This window comes from Balaenoptera acutorostrata, chromosome 3 (genome assembly GCF_949987535.1).
Source record: "Balaenoptera acutorostrata chromosome 3, mBalAcu1.1, whole genome shotgun sequence".
NCBI classification, from domain to species: domain Eukaryota; kingdom Metazoa; phylum Chordata; class Mammalia; order Artiodactyla; family Balaenopteridae; genus Balaenoptera; species Balaenoptera acutorostrata.
This window is the reverse complement of record NC_080066.1, coordinates 119,875,364-119,892,530: the sequence shown is the minus strand read 5'-3', so window position 1 is coordinate 119,892,530 and position 17,167 is coordinate 119,875,364.

The window sequence follows — 17,167 nt, the reverse complement described above, 5'->3', positions numbered from 1 at the left end:
ATGAGATAAATGTGTTATAAAAAAGCCAATTCGATTACTACTTTTAAAATGACCATAGAATTGTATAAGGTATGGCCTACACAGAGCTTCTTGCTCCAAATTTGAAAGAATATGCAGCTAGAAGAGATTTATCCACAATGTAATAAGTTATTGAAATCATTAATATATAAATACATTAGATATGGGCCACAAGGTGCATGTGCAATCAGGGATGTAAATACTGCCTCTTCCCATCATCCCTGTCATCAAATCATTTCAAATATTACGTTCAAAGAAGAGTTTAAGTATTAGTTATCGAAAAACAGTTTAATTGTCTGTACACCTTTACTACAAGAAAATTGTAGAAAGTGAGCTTGAAGCCCAAACCTTAAAAATTAGTTCTGCTAATTAATGACATCTGTTTTCACATAATTTGATTATCAAAATTCTGCCATTTTCCTGCCTTACTGACTCATTTCTGGGAATTTATGAGATCATTTTTGGCACTTAAAATATTGCTGGCAATTCTCTCTTGGTAGGTAGGAGGAGCAGGTATAATTTTTCACCATCATCACGCCTACCCTGGCTCACCCCTGCATCACCTCTGCAGTTTTCCTGAGCCGAGAGAGTTCTGCCTTATGGACCTTGTCTTAGTATTTGAAGACACCAGTGACTGAAGGGTGATCCTATGTCACTTAGGCCAATGGAAGAATTTGACAGGAAAACAGAAGTTTCTACTTCTCCTTTACATGAGCTGCTTATTCCTAACCATGGGTTTCCAGCAACACAAGACATTTCCAGTTATGTCAGAGAACAGTTTTCAAAACAAAAAGCATTTAAATTCAGTCCGCTTTTTTTAAATTGAACTTTTAGAGCACTATTTAGAAAAGAGAATAGTGGATTTGGATAAGAACAATACAACACTAAAGATGTATAATATACTTGCATAGTAGCAATCAATTTTACATAAGAAAAATAATTTATTGCCAATTGGCTTTCAATAGATTTTTCTCGTTAGGACTAACTTTTTTCACTTAGGAATGAAAAATCAAGTTATATATTGCTTCTTTGAGTAATTAGTCATTTGAATTGAAAAGATAGAATATCTTGTAGGTTAGAGGGAGTCGTTAAACTTTTTTTTAAAGATTTTTTTTTTTGGATGTGGACCATTTTTAGTCTCTATTGAATTTGTTACAATTTGCTTGGGTTGTTTATGTTTTGGTTTTTTGGCCACGAGGCATGTGGGATCTTAGCTCCCTGACTAGGGATCAAATCTGCATCCCCTGCATTGGAAGGGGAAGACTTAACCACAGGACTGCCAGGGAAGTCCCTAACTTTTTAATAGGATAGCAAATTTATAAATTGATTGATTAGAGCTCAGAATGAATTTCCGCAGGTAGATAATGTTTTACATGGGGTTGGTCCACAGGTCTACCCACAAAAAAGTTTTTAAAGTGTAGTTTACATGAAATACCACTAGGTTTTATTAAGCCCTAAGTACTGTAAAGACTGTGATTCCCCTTACACATGATTCAAGATAATACATTGCCTTTTTTGAAAGACACAAAATTTGTCTACATCCAACAATTAAAATAACCCTTTAAATTTTCTGACTGCAAACATTTTAGATAAGTATATCCAAAATGAAGATGAATTCTTTGCATTTCTTGTGCCATAGCTGTGCTGGTGCCTTCAGTAGGGCTGGATCAGCCTATCGCATGATCAAGTGCTAAGCACTCACACATAACAATGCTTTAGATAAAAACGGATCCTCAATTCCACACTGGGATGCCTGGTGCATCTCTAGTTCACAGTGTGAGACAAGGTCTGTTCCAGACTCATATTCTAAGCACTTAAATTCAGTGATGACCATGCAAGATTGCACATTGGGTAAAGGTTGTCACATCGAGGTCCTTTACCCTGTACACACTAAACAAGAAGTAATGGGATGTCTGTGGCAGACATCCACTGGACTAACGGTCAAGAAACCTTGCCCACTAATTCTCTGTGTGATTTTGAATAAGTCTCTGGACTTCATTATCAGTGTATTGGAGGGTTGGACAAAACTACAGCATCTCCAAGAGACTTTACCACTCTTCCACAAGCGTGTTTCTTATTTCTCGGATGAGCAAACAGAGTTTTCCTGGATCATTAAGCAGTCCGTAGGCAATGATTCTAAAATGGAGTAGAAATGACTGAACAATCAAACAGTGGGTCCCAATAGTGAGTCTTGGAAAGTAGGGAAAATCCTAACCTATAACCACAGAGCCACTTGCAGATGTCAAATTGCTATTTTCCTATTTAATAATTTCCACATGCAAAGTCTTATCCCTATTCTAAATATCTAGTATTAGTATAATGAGGCAATATTATTCAAAAACAGATTTAAGCAAATAGTCATAATAATTTTAACTTTACTGATAGAGTTATTCAGTAGACCAACAGAAGTCAGTTTGGTGACTGCCTATATCCATTCTTAAAAAAAAAAAAATTCCCATTATGAGAGTCGTTGCACAACTCTGATAGTATCAAAGTGACTCTTACTCATTAGGAGGTCTATTCCAAAATCTTTATTATAATTTCATCATCTTGTGTTTTCATGAATCACAAAACTTTTCTGAAATTTAAACCAAACTGAGGCATGAGAATGGCTTGTTTTTTTTAGTGAAATATCATCTCTGTGTTAAAATGGAAGCTAACGTTTATTGAGCATTTCTTTTGTGTAGGTTTTATGCCAGCCAGAACCTACCAGACCTAATGAGACAGTCAGGCATTAGTATTACTTCATTTTATACATGACTATTTGAGACACTTGTTATTGGACAAATATCCAGCAAATGGCAGAACTGGAATTTTACCCAGGTCCATGTGATGAAATAGAATTATCCAATAGAGGGAAGAAATACTGATCATTTTCTATGCTTCAAGATTCTTCAATTCAATTCTTGGTTTGCCCACTGAGGCTCCATTGCAACCAGACGTCTACAGCCCTCGGAACCTTGGAGCCTGACGGGGGGGACCCCAGCATGTCCTCTGCCTGTAGATTTGAGATGCCACTAAATGACTGGGAGTCATTAACTAGTGCAGGTTCCTTGATAATCTGTCTCCATTCTCTCTTATTTTTGAGGTACAGAAGTCAGTAAAATTTATTCTAACTCTTCAGAGAGGCTGTGAGAAATTAAGACTCTTTCATCCTCACAGATTCAAGGGAAATCTCTGCCATTTGAGGCAGTTTCCACCAGAATGGAAATCAGTGTTTCTTTTTTGTTTGGGGACTTCTGGTACACCCTTGATTCTTAGGGCAAGAAAGATCAGTCCAAAGGGCTCACTTTTGTTAGAGTTACAAAATGTATGACCCAGTTTCAAGGCCAGTCTGTGTGACCGAGTCATGATGTTGGTAATTTATCCACCAAGATGAGACTTCAAGTTGGTGAAAGTAAACCTGAGGGTTAACATTGCACAGAGATCTCTGGCATTATCAATTGTCACTTTATCTTTTTAAATAATGCCCAAACAGTTCATACATTATATTTATAATATTTAGCTGAACATATCTAAGTAAACAGAAATATAACTAAAGTTTAACTATGTAGATCTTTAGCTTTAGTTATCTTTAAAAAATCTAAAAGTACACATTTCCTTATTTAATGGTGAGACATATGAGTCACCACAGTACAAAATTAGTCATGACTGAAAGACTAGCTTTGAATAATTATATTCATGACAAAAATAATGATATTACCATAATATAAATCTGCTCAATAAAGGGCATGTACTCACATAATTTTATAGAGCAAAGAAATCACTGGTGTAATAAAGTTTTCTCAGCTACACCTTCAGAACAGGGATATTATTTTTCTTAAATAGCTTCAACATTGAAAAATTCATATCTAATATAGCCTTTCCCTTCTGATTTTGATCCCAGAGAAAATCTCTCCACGTGTATTATTTATTTTACATAAGACATTCAGACATATTTTTATTTAACATTAACTGTGGTTAACAGAAATAACTGCCAAGCTCAGATTAATATTAGTGTTTGATACGACTTTCATTGTTTATGTTAAAGAGTCATACTAATTTTCAGTAAAATTTAATGTTATGTAGTCGCATCCTTCTTCTTATTTGCAGTGGGTTCATGTACTGAAGTATTAGTTACTAATACTAACAGCTTTACCAATTCCCAGGGTTTAATTAGAATACCATACAATGTACATAAGATGTAAAAACACACAAAAGCACACACGCACAGTGCTGTGATTTTAGAGTCAGAGAAACCTGTATTAAAATCCTTTAGACACCACTAATTCACTACGAGAGGTCAAGGAACCTAGTAGTTGCTGTAAAATATAAACACTAGTCCTTACATCTAGAGCACAGAGTGAGGTTACCTATCAATGAGGTCGCCAGTGGGTCCTCTTGCTCAAAATGCTTCTTGTACCATCAATTTTGGGGGGACACTGCTCATTCTTTACCAAGTCATTCTTTTATTGGTCTCCTAACTTTTTTTTGAGTCCATTTTTCGCACCAACAGTAAAGTGACATTTATGAAATATGAAAGATGTGTCTCTCTTCTGCTTAAAATCCATCCATCCATCTATGCATTCATCCACTTAACTATTTATTCTTTATTATATTGTCTCAGGTCATTTCAATGGTTTTGATTTATAATTCAGCTCTATAGTTTATTATTTAATAACCTGTATGATCCAAAGTGCAGTCAGTGCAAGTCATAAAATAAGGAGAGAATAAAAAATTAAACAGACATTTTTCCATTCTCTATAATTTAAAGAAAAGTTATATTAGATGATAAGGCCTACAACTGCATTAACCATTTTGTGATCTGTTCAAGATTTTGGATTTGGATACAATTACCCGAAATTAAATAAACTCATGCCTGCAACATAATTTTTTAAAAATACAACACAGTAAGTCATTTCAAAGTGAACTTCTCACACATCATATACAAGTAATTCTGGTTTTACCATATTATAAAAAGTCCAAATAAAATGAGATATTCTTACAGTAGTGCAGATGTGGACACAGATGCCTAATGTTTGTTTGATTAGCCACCCATTTGTTTGTTACTGGAGAAGCCTGTGCTGGATTCTCTAGTATGATCTTTATTCTCTCATTTCAGTATTGAGAGGTTCACTTCACTCATACACCCTAAACCTAGTCTAAAGGGAACCAAAACCCTAGATTGCCATACGCACTAATGGGAAATGTATGCTTTAGATTTCAATATATCCTGCATGCAAATTTAGAAAACGACACACTAGGATACATTGGAAACTATTTTGCACTATGGTATTATTTTTTTTAATCTAAGAAAAAATAAATTTTAGAATATAATATACCTAAGCAGTCAAGTTAGTCACATCTTCAGTGCATTTAAAACATAAATAACAATTAGTTTATTCTGCTTGTCCTTTTCCAAAAAGAAACATCCATTTTGCTATAAACTCTGACAAAAATATACTGTAAGCAATCCAGTCATTTCTACTCCAGAAAGTTATCACAAAGCTCAGAAACAAGAGCATATTTACAGAGCAGAGTTTAGTTTCCACCTACCCTGCTGCTATCAAGGCTGGGTACAGTGAGATATTTCTCTTTATATATTTTCTTATTTCTTATTTTGCCCTTTTCTTTTTTTTAAAAAAAAAAAAACACTTTAACATTTCTTGTAAGGCCACTTTAGTGGTGATGAACTCTTTTAGTTTTTGATTGTCTGGAAAACTCTTTATGTCTCTTTCAATTCTGAACGATAACTTTGCCAGATAGAGTGTCCTTGGTTGTAGGTTATTTTTCCTTTGAGCTTTTTAAACATATCATTCCACTCCCTTCTGGCCTTCAAAGTTCCTTCTAGTGTACTTTTCATTTCAATTATTGTATTCTTCAGTTTCAATTGGTTCTTTTTTACATTTTTTTATTGATGTTCTCACTGTGTTCCTTTATTCTTTTCCCAAGTTCAGTGAACATTTTAATGGCATTTTTCACAGAACTAGAACAAATAACCTTATAATTTGTATGGAACCACCAAAGACCCGGAATACCTAAAGCAATCTTGAGAAAGAAAAACAAAGTTGGAGGTAGCATGCTCCCTGACTTCAGACTATTCTACAAAGCTGTAGTAATCAAAACAGTATGGTATCGGCACAGAAACACACACACACATATCAGTGGAACAGAATAGAAAGCCCAGAAATAAACCCACACGTGTATGGTCAATTAATCTATGTCAAATGAGGCAAGAATATAAAATGGGTAAAAGACAGTCTCTTCAATAAGTGGTGCTGGGAAAACTTCACAATTACATGTAAAACAATAAACTAGAATATTTTCTTACATCATATACAAAAATAAATTCAAAATGGATTAAAGACATAAATGTAGGACTTGAAATTATAAAACTCCTAGAAGAAAAAGCAGGCAAGGGCAACAAAAGCAAAAATAAACAAATGGAACTGTACCAAACTAAAAAGCTTTTGCACAGTGAAGGAAACCATCAACAAAACAAAAAGGCAGCCTACTGAATAGGAGAAATTGCAAATGATATATCTGATAAGAGGTTAATATCGAAAATATATTAAGAACTAACCCAAATCAATTTTTTACAATCTAAAAAAATGGCCAGAGGCCCTGAATAGACATTTCTCCAAGGAAGACATACAGATGGCCAACAGGTACATAAAATGATGCACAGCATCACTAATCATCAGGGAAATACAAATCAAAAGCACAATGAGATAGCACCTCACACCTCTTAGAATGACTACAATCAAAAAGACAAGAATTGTGTTGGTGAAAAGGAGGAGAAAAGGGAACCCTTGTGTACTGTTGGTGGGAATGTAAACTGGTACAGCACTATGGGAAACAGTATGGGGGTTCCTCAAAAAAACAGAAATAGAACTATGATACAATCCAGCAGTTCCACTCCTGGTTATTTATCCAAAGAAAATGAAAACACTAACTCAAAAAGATATATGCACTCCAATGTTCATAGCAGCATTATTTACAATAGCCAAGATACAGAAGCAACCTAAGTGTCCATTGACAAATAAATGGATAAATAAGATGTGGTATATATACAGTGGAATATTAGCCATAAAATAGAATGAAATCTTGCTATTTGTGACAACATGGATGGACCTGAAGGTTAATATGCTTAGTGAAATAAGTCAGACAAAGACAAATATTTTATGTTTTCACTTATGTATTGAATCTAAAAAACAGAGCAAACGAACAAATATAACAAAACAGAAACAGACTCACAGATACAAGAACAAACTAGTGATTGCCAGAGGGAAGAGGGTGGGGGGAGGGGTGGAACAGGTGAAGGGGATTAAGAGATACAAATTACCAATTATAAAATAAATAAGTTACAGGGACATAATGTACAGCACAGGGAATACAGTCCATATTTTATAATAACTTTGTATGGTATGCAATCTATAAAACTAGTGAATCACTATGTTTTACACCTTAAACTAATATCACATTGTAAGTCAACTATACTTCAATAAATTTGAAAAAAAAAGGAGTGGGTACAAAGCCCACTGTTGGGCACTATTATGGAAATTTGTCTTCCCTCTTTGTATTCTCTTTTTTCTTCCTCAGTGGTGTTACTCACAGCTCTTGCTTCAGAATTGTTCTAGTATAAAAATCACATAGGTTCAGATGTAAACAGCTCACTACAGAGCTTCAATATCTTGAATTTGGCAGAGATGTACCCCTTAATAAGAGAATATAAATCTTAAATTAAAGCAGAGCTTCTCAAGTGTAGTAAACTCTCAGAAACATCTGGAATCCTTGTGAGAAATGCACATTCCTAAATCCCACTCCTGAGGATTCTGATTCAGCAGATCTCAGGCAGGGTCAAGGAACCTAGGTGACTGAAAATTAACCACACTTGGAAAACACCGACGTAAAGAATGACTTTTTAATTATAGATTTCAGGCATCAATGAGTAAGTCAAAGGTTCTTTCTGACATAAGGCTGGCATAAGGTTGTGGTGATGGTTTTAAATTTGTTTACTGCAGGGAATCAGGGGACTAGGATAACGTGTTTTGTGATTTCCATATAAAATACTTGTAATTGATCATCTTTGAGATCTGCCTTTCAATTTCCTATTTTAACTAGCTTTATAATTAACAAATAATAAATGGTGGACCTCTCACAGAGAGCTAGCATTTCCTGCCCCTTAATACTGAATATAGCTACGAACATTAAAACAACTTCTTTTTAAGACCATTTAACATATCGGTTAGAAGCTAACCCCTAGTGTCTAATTTGAAAAAGAACCTGTGCTGGAAGTCAGCACCTAATTTTCAAAATGGAGAATAAGGTTGGAAATAAATATGATGATTACTGAAGCAAATTGAGTGTGACATGGGAACGATGTAAGAGTCTCTTGGGAAATAATTGTTGGGAAGGATTATTAATAGAGAGTTTGGGCTTATTTTTCTGTTCCAAGATTTGGAACACTGAACTTAAGCTTTATGTCATGAACTGTAGGTGACAGAGTCACTTTCCCTTCAACATTCATCAAATATTAAATGAGCTTGACCTTGTATGAGACTCAGGGAGATGTGAGTAAGAGGACTATTCCACTTTGCATTCATAGTTTCAAGAACTTCAAAGAAATAAGTGGTAAAGAAAATCCAAACATGCCATGTCATCATTTTGTTTGCTTATATGTTCGAAGTAATTTAGAATTAGAAAATATGTCACATTCAACTCTCCCCTAAGGGAAATACCCTGGTAAGATTGGGTGGTTTTATTGTTCATTATTATTGTTGTTTTATGAGCATAAACTTCATTAAAAGAGTGGGAATAAAATAACATTCAGACTGTTCTTTGTATAACCAAAGACACACGAGCTCTGAACTGGCTACCAATTAACTTTGCAAGCTTGGGCAAGTTGACTTCACCTCTAGCTTGCAGCTTCCTCATCTGTAAAATGAGGGAGTCAGATTAGACAACTTTAGCGTCCTATGTGGCTGGAACATGGTGTGAAGGAGTGACTTGACCTGACTCCTGGTTAAGGCAGAATGGTCGGTAGTGAGGGTTATTCCTAGAAGTTGTATGAGGGTGTGTTTATACATTTTACACAAATTCACTACGTTACCTGGATAGGTCACATTTTACAAAAGCATTGGCAGGCGTGGCAAACTCTTCTTAGCACTTTACTTACATTAACTCATTTAACACTCACAACAAAACTATAAAGTACATATTATTAGCATTGTCATTTCCATTTTACAGACAAGGACTTTGAAGCATAGAGAAGTTAAGTAATAAGCCCTGAGTCACCCAGCTAGTAACTGGCAGAGCCAAGATTTGGATACAGACTGTGGGGTCCCAGAGAACGTGCACGCTTAACCACTGTGCTGTACCACCTCTCTGCTGGGCTGTGTGAGGAACTTGTTTAGATCTCATTGCTAAAGCTGAGTTGTGGGTGTGCTGAGCTTGGGACTGGCTGAGACAATGATGTGGGGTCAATAACTTTATTGAGAAGTTAAACCAGGGTTGCTAATCTGATCTGGGGAAGCAGAAGTGAAATGTCTGTTACAGGAAACCAAAATGGCAGTTACACCAGGTACAGCCAGAGTGATGCCCAACGGGTGTCGGGGGCCCTTTCAAGGCTGGGAATAGCGAGGAGTTGATCCCAACATCCAATCTGATGATGCCCCCAATTTCATGACCCTCCACAGGTCCTTAATAAACTGCTGCATTTGTAAAACATACTAAGACCACCAAAAATGCTGTCACTCTAACCTATAAACTAAACACACAATATGTCTATGATTACTTGTGCTTTTTTTTCCCCCAAAAGTTCAGGTTAACTTAAAAAACAGCATAGACAGTGATCAGCCTAGTGTTGGTCTTACTTTAATGGAATTCTTTTCATGTTTTACTATTAAGTGTATTTGACATTAATTTCTGAATTGTGAGCGTGTGTGTGTGTTTAATGTTAAGGGTATTTCTTTCTCTTCCTCTTTTCAACATTATTTTTTAGGAATGACATTTGAATTTTACTAAATGCTTTTTTGGTACTTGTATATATTGTCATAGCTTTCTTTTTCTACTCTAACTACTTTAATGTTAATATTTAATGAACATTTCTTTGTTGAACCATACTTATATTTCATAACAGACCATGCTGGGCTACTTTAAAATATACACTAACAAGTATTATTACGATTTTGTAAATACAAAAAAAAAATTTAACTTAATCCTACCAGACAAAATTGTGCTCTAGGGCTTCCCTGGTGGCGCAGTGGTTGAGAATCTGCCTGCCAATGCAGGGGACACGGGTTCGAGCCCCGGTCTGGGAAGATCCCACATGCCACGGAGCAACTGGGCCCGTGAGCCACAATTGCTGAGCCTGCGCGTCTGGAGCCTGTGCTCCGCAACAAGAGAGGCCGCGATAGTGAGAGGCCCGCGCACCGCGATGAAGAGTGGCCCCCACTTGCCGCAACTAGAGAAAGCCCTCGCACAGAAACGAAGACCCAACACAGACATGGATAAATAAATAAATAAATAAATAAATAAATAAATAAAAAAAATAGAGTTTAAAAAAAATTTAAAAAAAAATTGTGCTCTAATATAGCAGAAACCACTGAACCAATTTTAGAATCATCTGTAAAAAGAATACTAGTACATGCTCCTTTCTTCTTTTGTCTCAGATGTTCATTTCTTAGTGAATTATTTCCCTAGTCACTAACAATATTTACATCCATGAAACAAAATAAAATGAAGTATAGTAACTGTATGAGAATGCTGCTCTTAGAGGAGATTCTTAACTTACGGCACCTCAGCTTAGAAGATTACCTCTCTGCATAGGAAAATTCAAGATGTGAGAAGGGAAAGCTCATAAGCATAAAGGCTCATCCATCATTTTTTAAGAGAGATTAGACTAAAGGGAAAAACCAAATTTCCCCTCAGGGCAGAGGTATGTTTTCAGTGAGATTAATGCTTTTCTGAAAAATCTCCTTTGCTCCTAGAAAACAGATTGAAAGAAACACTAAAGCAATTGGTTCTGCACAAGAAGAAAATTCTTATCTTTTCTGGACACAATAGGCAGCAGCAGGTGGGTACTTGCTTTCTTTGTGGAAGATGAAGTGATTTTTAAAGATTTAGAAATTGGAAAGCTTCCTCTGAGAACTCCAGACGTGGATGTGAGACAGGCTATGCCTCCTTCAAAAAGAGAACAGTAGAGCACTCAGCTTGAAAATGCAGGTTTGGGACTCAGAAGACAAGTTCTGCCACTAACTACCCATGCAACTTTAGGTAAGTCCCCTAACCTCTCAGAGGCCTCGGTTTCTTTATCCTTAAAATGGTGAACATAACACATTCTCCTAAGGGTGAACTAAGCAATGTACAGTACTTAGCTCAGTGTCTGGTACAGAATAAAGTACTCAGTAAATGTTAGCTAAATACATATACATATGCTCACAGGAACACACTATGAAATACTTTCAAAGCTTCGAGAAACAACCAGAAATGCCTTGCTGAGTCCTCTGGTTCCAAGGATACAGCTGAAGAAGTGCCTGAGACACAAAACGGATTGTAATTCTAACTAATCCAGCTAATCCAGCCACTATGGGACAAGCAGAGCTGTACCTAAAAGCTTCAAAGCCAGGGGAATGATTCTTGTTATGAAAATTTACCACAGCCATGTTTTCCCCAGTGAACAGACACCTTTTACAGCACAAAGGTCTTCCTCATAGGAAGATATGACTTCTTTCTGGCTTAGAAACTAATTACAAATCTTTGCTATAAGAAAGAGCACACAGAAAGGGAGAGGAATCTAATGCAAATACTCTGCCCTCACCAAAATTCAAACATTAATATATTTAAAAGTAAGAATTAAGTATTTATCAAATTATCCACTGATGGAATTAAATGTTATTACTAAGGTAAGTATTGGTAAAATTAAATATTGATCAAAAATAATTCCAAAATTAATTTCACTGAAGTATGACAGAATAGGAAGGCAGCCTGGTCTGTGATGAATACCATACTTGGGAGAAGTGGGCTTTATTCTTGGCTTCACCTTTCTGAGTCTGTGGAACACTTCAGAGATACTTATTAATCCAGCTGTGAGACCCCCAGAAAATCACTACTTTGTTAGCCTTACTACATTTCTACCTGTGCAAACTGGGCAGGTGAGGCTAAAAGCTCCCAGGCAGCTCTAGAATTCTCTGATTCCAAATTGTGGCAGGGTGGGTCACACGGCACAGCTCCAAGTGGAAAGTTACACCTGAAGTTTTGCAAGCCAGCACAGCATATTCTAGGACGGCAAGAATGGGGCCTGAGGAAATTAGCCAGCTCTGAGCCCCACCGGCCATGTTCCCTGCACCTTGGTTTGCTCATTCGTAAAGGGAAGAGATGAGCAAATTATTTTCCAGGGCACCTGTGAGTTCTTGCATTTCTACACTGATAGTCCAAAGTTCTTGCCTTCAGAAAAAAATGCAGTTAGGTTCCATCTGGAACTGCCAAATTAGAATAAAAATGAGTATTAAGAACCAGCACCTGGATTATAGGAGGAGGAGCTTCAAGATGGCGGAAGAGTAAGACATGGAGATCACCTTCCTGCCCACAAATACATCAGAAATACATCTACATGTGGAACAACTCCTACAGAACACCTATTGAACTCTGGTAGAAGACCTCAGACCTCCCAAAAGGCAAGAAACTCCCCACGTACCTGGGTAGGGCAAAAGAAAAAAGAAAAAACAGAGACAAAAGAATAGGGACGGGACCTGCACCTATGGGAGGGAGCTGTGAAGGAGGAAAGGTTTCCACACACTAGGAAGCCCCTTCCCGGGCGGAGACTGTGGGTGGCGGAGGGGGAAGCTTCAGAGCCACGGAGGAGAGCGCAGCCACAGGGGTGTGGAGGGCAAAGCGGAGAGATTCCCACACAGAGGATCAGTGCCGACCAGCACTCACCAGCCCGAGAGGCTTGTTTGCTCACCCGCCGGGGCGGGCGGGGGCTGGGAGCTGAGGCTCGGGCTTCGGTCGGATCCCGTGGAGAGGACTGGGGTTGGCGGCGTAAGCACAGCCTGAAGGGGGCCAGTACGCCACAGCTAGCCGGGAGAGAGTCCGGGAAAAAGTCTGGACCTGCCGAAGAGGCAAGAGACTTTTTCTTGCCTCTTTGTTTCCTGGTGCACGAGGAGAGGGGATTAAGAGCACTGCTTAAAGGAGCTCCAGAGAGGGCGTGAGCCGCGGCTATCAGTGCGGACACCAGAGACGGGCATGAAATGCTAAGACTGCTGCTGCTGCCACCAAGAAGCCTGTGTGCGAGCACAGGTCACTATCCACACCTCCCCTCCTGGGAGCCTGTGCAGCCCGCCACTGCCAGGGTCCCGTGATCCAGGGACAACTTCCCTGGGAGAACACATGGTGCACCTCAGACCAGTGCAACGCCATGCCGGCTTGTCCGGCATCCGTACCCCGCCCTCCCCCCAGCCTGAGTGAGCCAGAGTCCCTGGATCAGCTGCTCCTTTAACCCCGTCCTGTCTGAGCGAAGAACAGATGCCCTCAGGCGACCTACACGCAGAGGGGGGCCAAATCCAAAGCTGAACCCCAGGAGCTGTGCGAACAAAGAAGAGAAAGGGAAATCTCTCCCAGCAGCCGCAGGAGCAGCGGATTAAATCTCCATAATCAACTTGATGCACCCTGCATCTGTGGAATACCTGAATAGACAACTAATCATCCCAAATTCAGGAGGTGGACATTGGGAGCAACGATATATATATATATATATTTTTTTTTTTTTTCCCTTTTTCTCTTTTTGTGAGTGTGTATGTGTATGCTTCTGTGTGTGATTTTGTCTGTATAGCTTTGCTTTTACCATTTGTCATAGGATTCTGTCTGTCTATTTTATTTGTTTTTTTTGTTGTTGTTGTTGTTTTTAGTATAGTTTTTAGCACTTGTTATCATTGGTGGATTTGTTTTTTGGTTTGGTTGCTCTCTTCTTTCTTTCTTTCTTTTTTTTTATTATTACTTAAAAATTTTTTTTAATAATTACTTTTTATTTTAATAACTTTATTTTATTTTATCTTCTTCTTTCTTTCTTTCTTTTTTTCTCCCTTTTATTCTGAGCCATGTGGATGACAGGCTCTTGGTGCTCCAGCCAGGCATCAGGGCTGTGACTTTGAGGTGGGAGAGCCAAGTTCAGGACACTGGTTGACAAGAGAACTCCCAGCTCCACGTAATATCAAATGGCAAAAATCTCGCAGAGATCTCCATTCTCAATGCCAAGACCTAGCTCCACTCACCAACAAGCAAGCTACAGTGCTGGACACCCTATGCCAAACAACTAGCAAGACAGGAACACAACCCCATCCATTAACAGAGAGGCTGCCTAAAATCATAATAAGGCACCAGACACCCCAAAACACACCACCAGATGTGGACCTGCCCACCAGAAAGACAAGATCCAGCCTCATCTACCAGAACACAGGCACTAGTCCCCTCCACCAGGAAGCCTACACAACCCACAGAACCAACCTTAGCCACTGGGGACAGACACAAAAAACAATGGGAACTACAAACCTACATCCTGTGAAAAGGAGACCCCAAACACAGTAAGTTAAGCAAAATGAGAAGACAGAGAAACACACAGCAGATGAAGGAGCAAGGCAAAAACTCACCAGACCTAACAAATGAAGAGAAAATAGGCAGTCTACCTGAGAAAGAATTCAGAATAGTGATAGTAAAGATGATCCACAATCTTGGAAATAGAATGGAGAAAATTCAAGAAACATTTACCAAGGACCTGGAAGAACTAAAGAGCAAACAAACAATGATGAACAACACAATAAATGAAATTAAAAATTCTCTAGAAGGGATCAATAGTAGAATAACTGAGGCAGAAGAACGGATAAGTAACCTGGAAGATAAAATAGTGGAAATAACTACTGCAGAGCAGAAAAAAGAAAAAGGAATTGAGGACAGTCTCAGAGACCTCTGGGACAACATTAAACACGCCAACATTCGAATTACAGGGGTCCCAGAAGAAGAAGAGAAAAAGAAAGGGACTCAGAAAATATTTAAAGAGATTATAGTTGAAAACTTCCCTAATATGGGGAAGGAAATAGTTAATCAAGTTCAGGAAGCACAGAGAGTCCCATACAGGATAAATCCAAGGAGAAACACGCCAAGACACATGTTAATCAAACTATCAAAAATTGAATGCAAAGAAAAAATATTAAACGTAGCAAGGGAAAAACAGCAAATAACACACAAGGGAATCTTCATAAGGTTAACAGCTGATCTTTCAGCAGAAACTCTGGAAGCCAGAAGGGAGAGGCAGGACAAATTTAAAATAATGAAGGAGAAAAACCTACAACCAAGATTACTCTACCCAGCAAGGATCTCATTCAGATTTGATGGAGAAATTAAAACCTTACAGACAAGCAGAAGTTAAGAGAGTTCAGCACCACAAAACCAGCTTTACCACAAATGCTAAAGGAACTTCTCTAGGCAGGAAACACAAAAGAAGGAAAAGGCCTACAATAACAAACCCAAAACAATTAAGAAAATGGTCATAGGAACATACATACTGATAATTACCTTAAATGTAAATGGATTAAATGCTCCAACCAAAAGACATAGACTGGCTGAATGGATACAAAAACAATACCCGTATATGAGCTGTCTACAAGAGACTCACTTCAGACCTAGGGACACATACAGACTGAAAGTGAGGGGATCGAAAAAGATATTCCATGCAAATGGAAATCAAAAGAAAGCTGGAGTAGCAATTCTCATATCAGATAAAATAGACTTTAAAACAAAGACTATTACAAGAGACAAAGAAGGACACTACATAAAGATCAAGGGATCAAACCAAAAAGAAGATTTAACAATTGTAAATATTTATGCACCCAACATAGGAGCACCTCAATATATAAGGCAAATACTAAAAGCCATAAAAGGGGAAATCAACAGTAACACAATCATAGTAGGAGACTTTAACACCCAACTTTCACCAATGGACAGATCATCCAAAATGAAAATAAATAAGGAAACACAAGCTTTAAATGATACATTAAACAAGATGGACTTAATTGGTATTTATAGGTCATTCCATCCAAAAACAACAGAATACACTTTCTTCTGAAGTGCACATGGAACATTCTCCAGGATAGATCATATTTTGGGTCACAAATCAAGCCTCAGTAAATTTACAAAAATTGAAATCGTATAAAGTATCTTTTCCAACCAAAACGCTATGAGACTAGACGTCAATTACAGGAAAAAATCTGTAAAAACATACAAACATATGGAGGCTAAATAATACACTACTTAATAACCAAGAGATCACTGAAGAAATCAAAGAGGAAATCAAAAAATACCTAGAACCAAATGACAATGAAAACACGATGACACAAAACCTATGGGATGCAGCAAAAGGAGTTCTAAGAGGAAAGTTTATAGCAATACAATCCTACCTTAAGAAACAAGAAACATCTCAAATAAACAACCTACCCTTACACCTAAAGCAATTAGAGAAAGAAGAACAAAAAAACCCCCAAAGTTAGCAGAAGGAAAGAAATCATAAAGATCAGATCAGAAATAAATGAAAAAGAAATGAAGGAAACAATAGCAAAGATCAAACTAAAATCTGCTTCTTTAAGAAGATAAACAAAATTGATAAACCATGAGCCAGACTCAACAAGAAAAAAAGGGAGAAGACTCAAATCAACAGAATTAGAAATGAAAAAGGAGAAGTAAAAACTGACGCTGCAGAAATACAAAGGATCACTTGAGATTACTACAAGCAACTATATGCCAATAAAATGGACAACCTGGAAGCAATGGACAAATTCTTAGAAATGCACAACCTTCCAAAACTAAACCAGGAAGAAATAGATAACATGAACAGAGCAATCACTAGCACTGAAATTGAAACTGTGATTAAAAATCTTCCAACAAACAAAAGCCCAGGACCAGATGGCTTCACAGGCGAATTCTATCAAACATTTAGAGAAGAGCTAACACCTATCCTTCTCAAACTCTTCCAAAATATAGCAGAGGGAGGAACACTCCCAACTCATTCTACGAGGCCACCATCACCCTGATACCAAAACCAGACAAAAATGTCACAAAGAAAGAAAACTACAGGCCAATATCACTGATGAACATAGATGCAAAAATTCTCAACAAAATACTA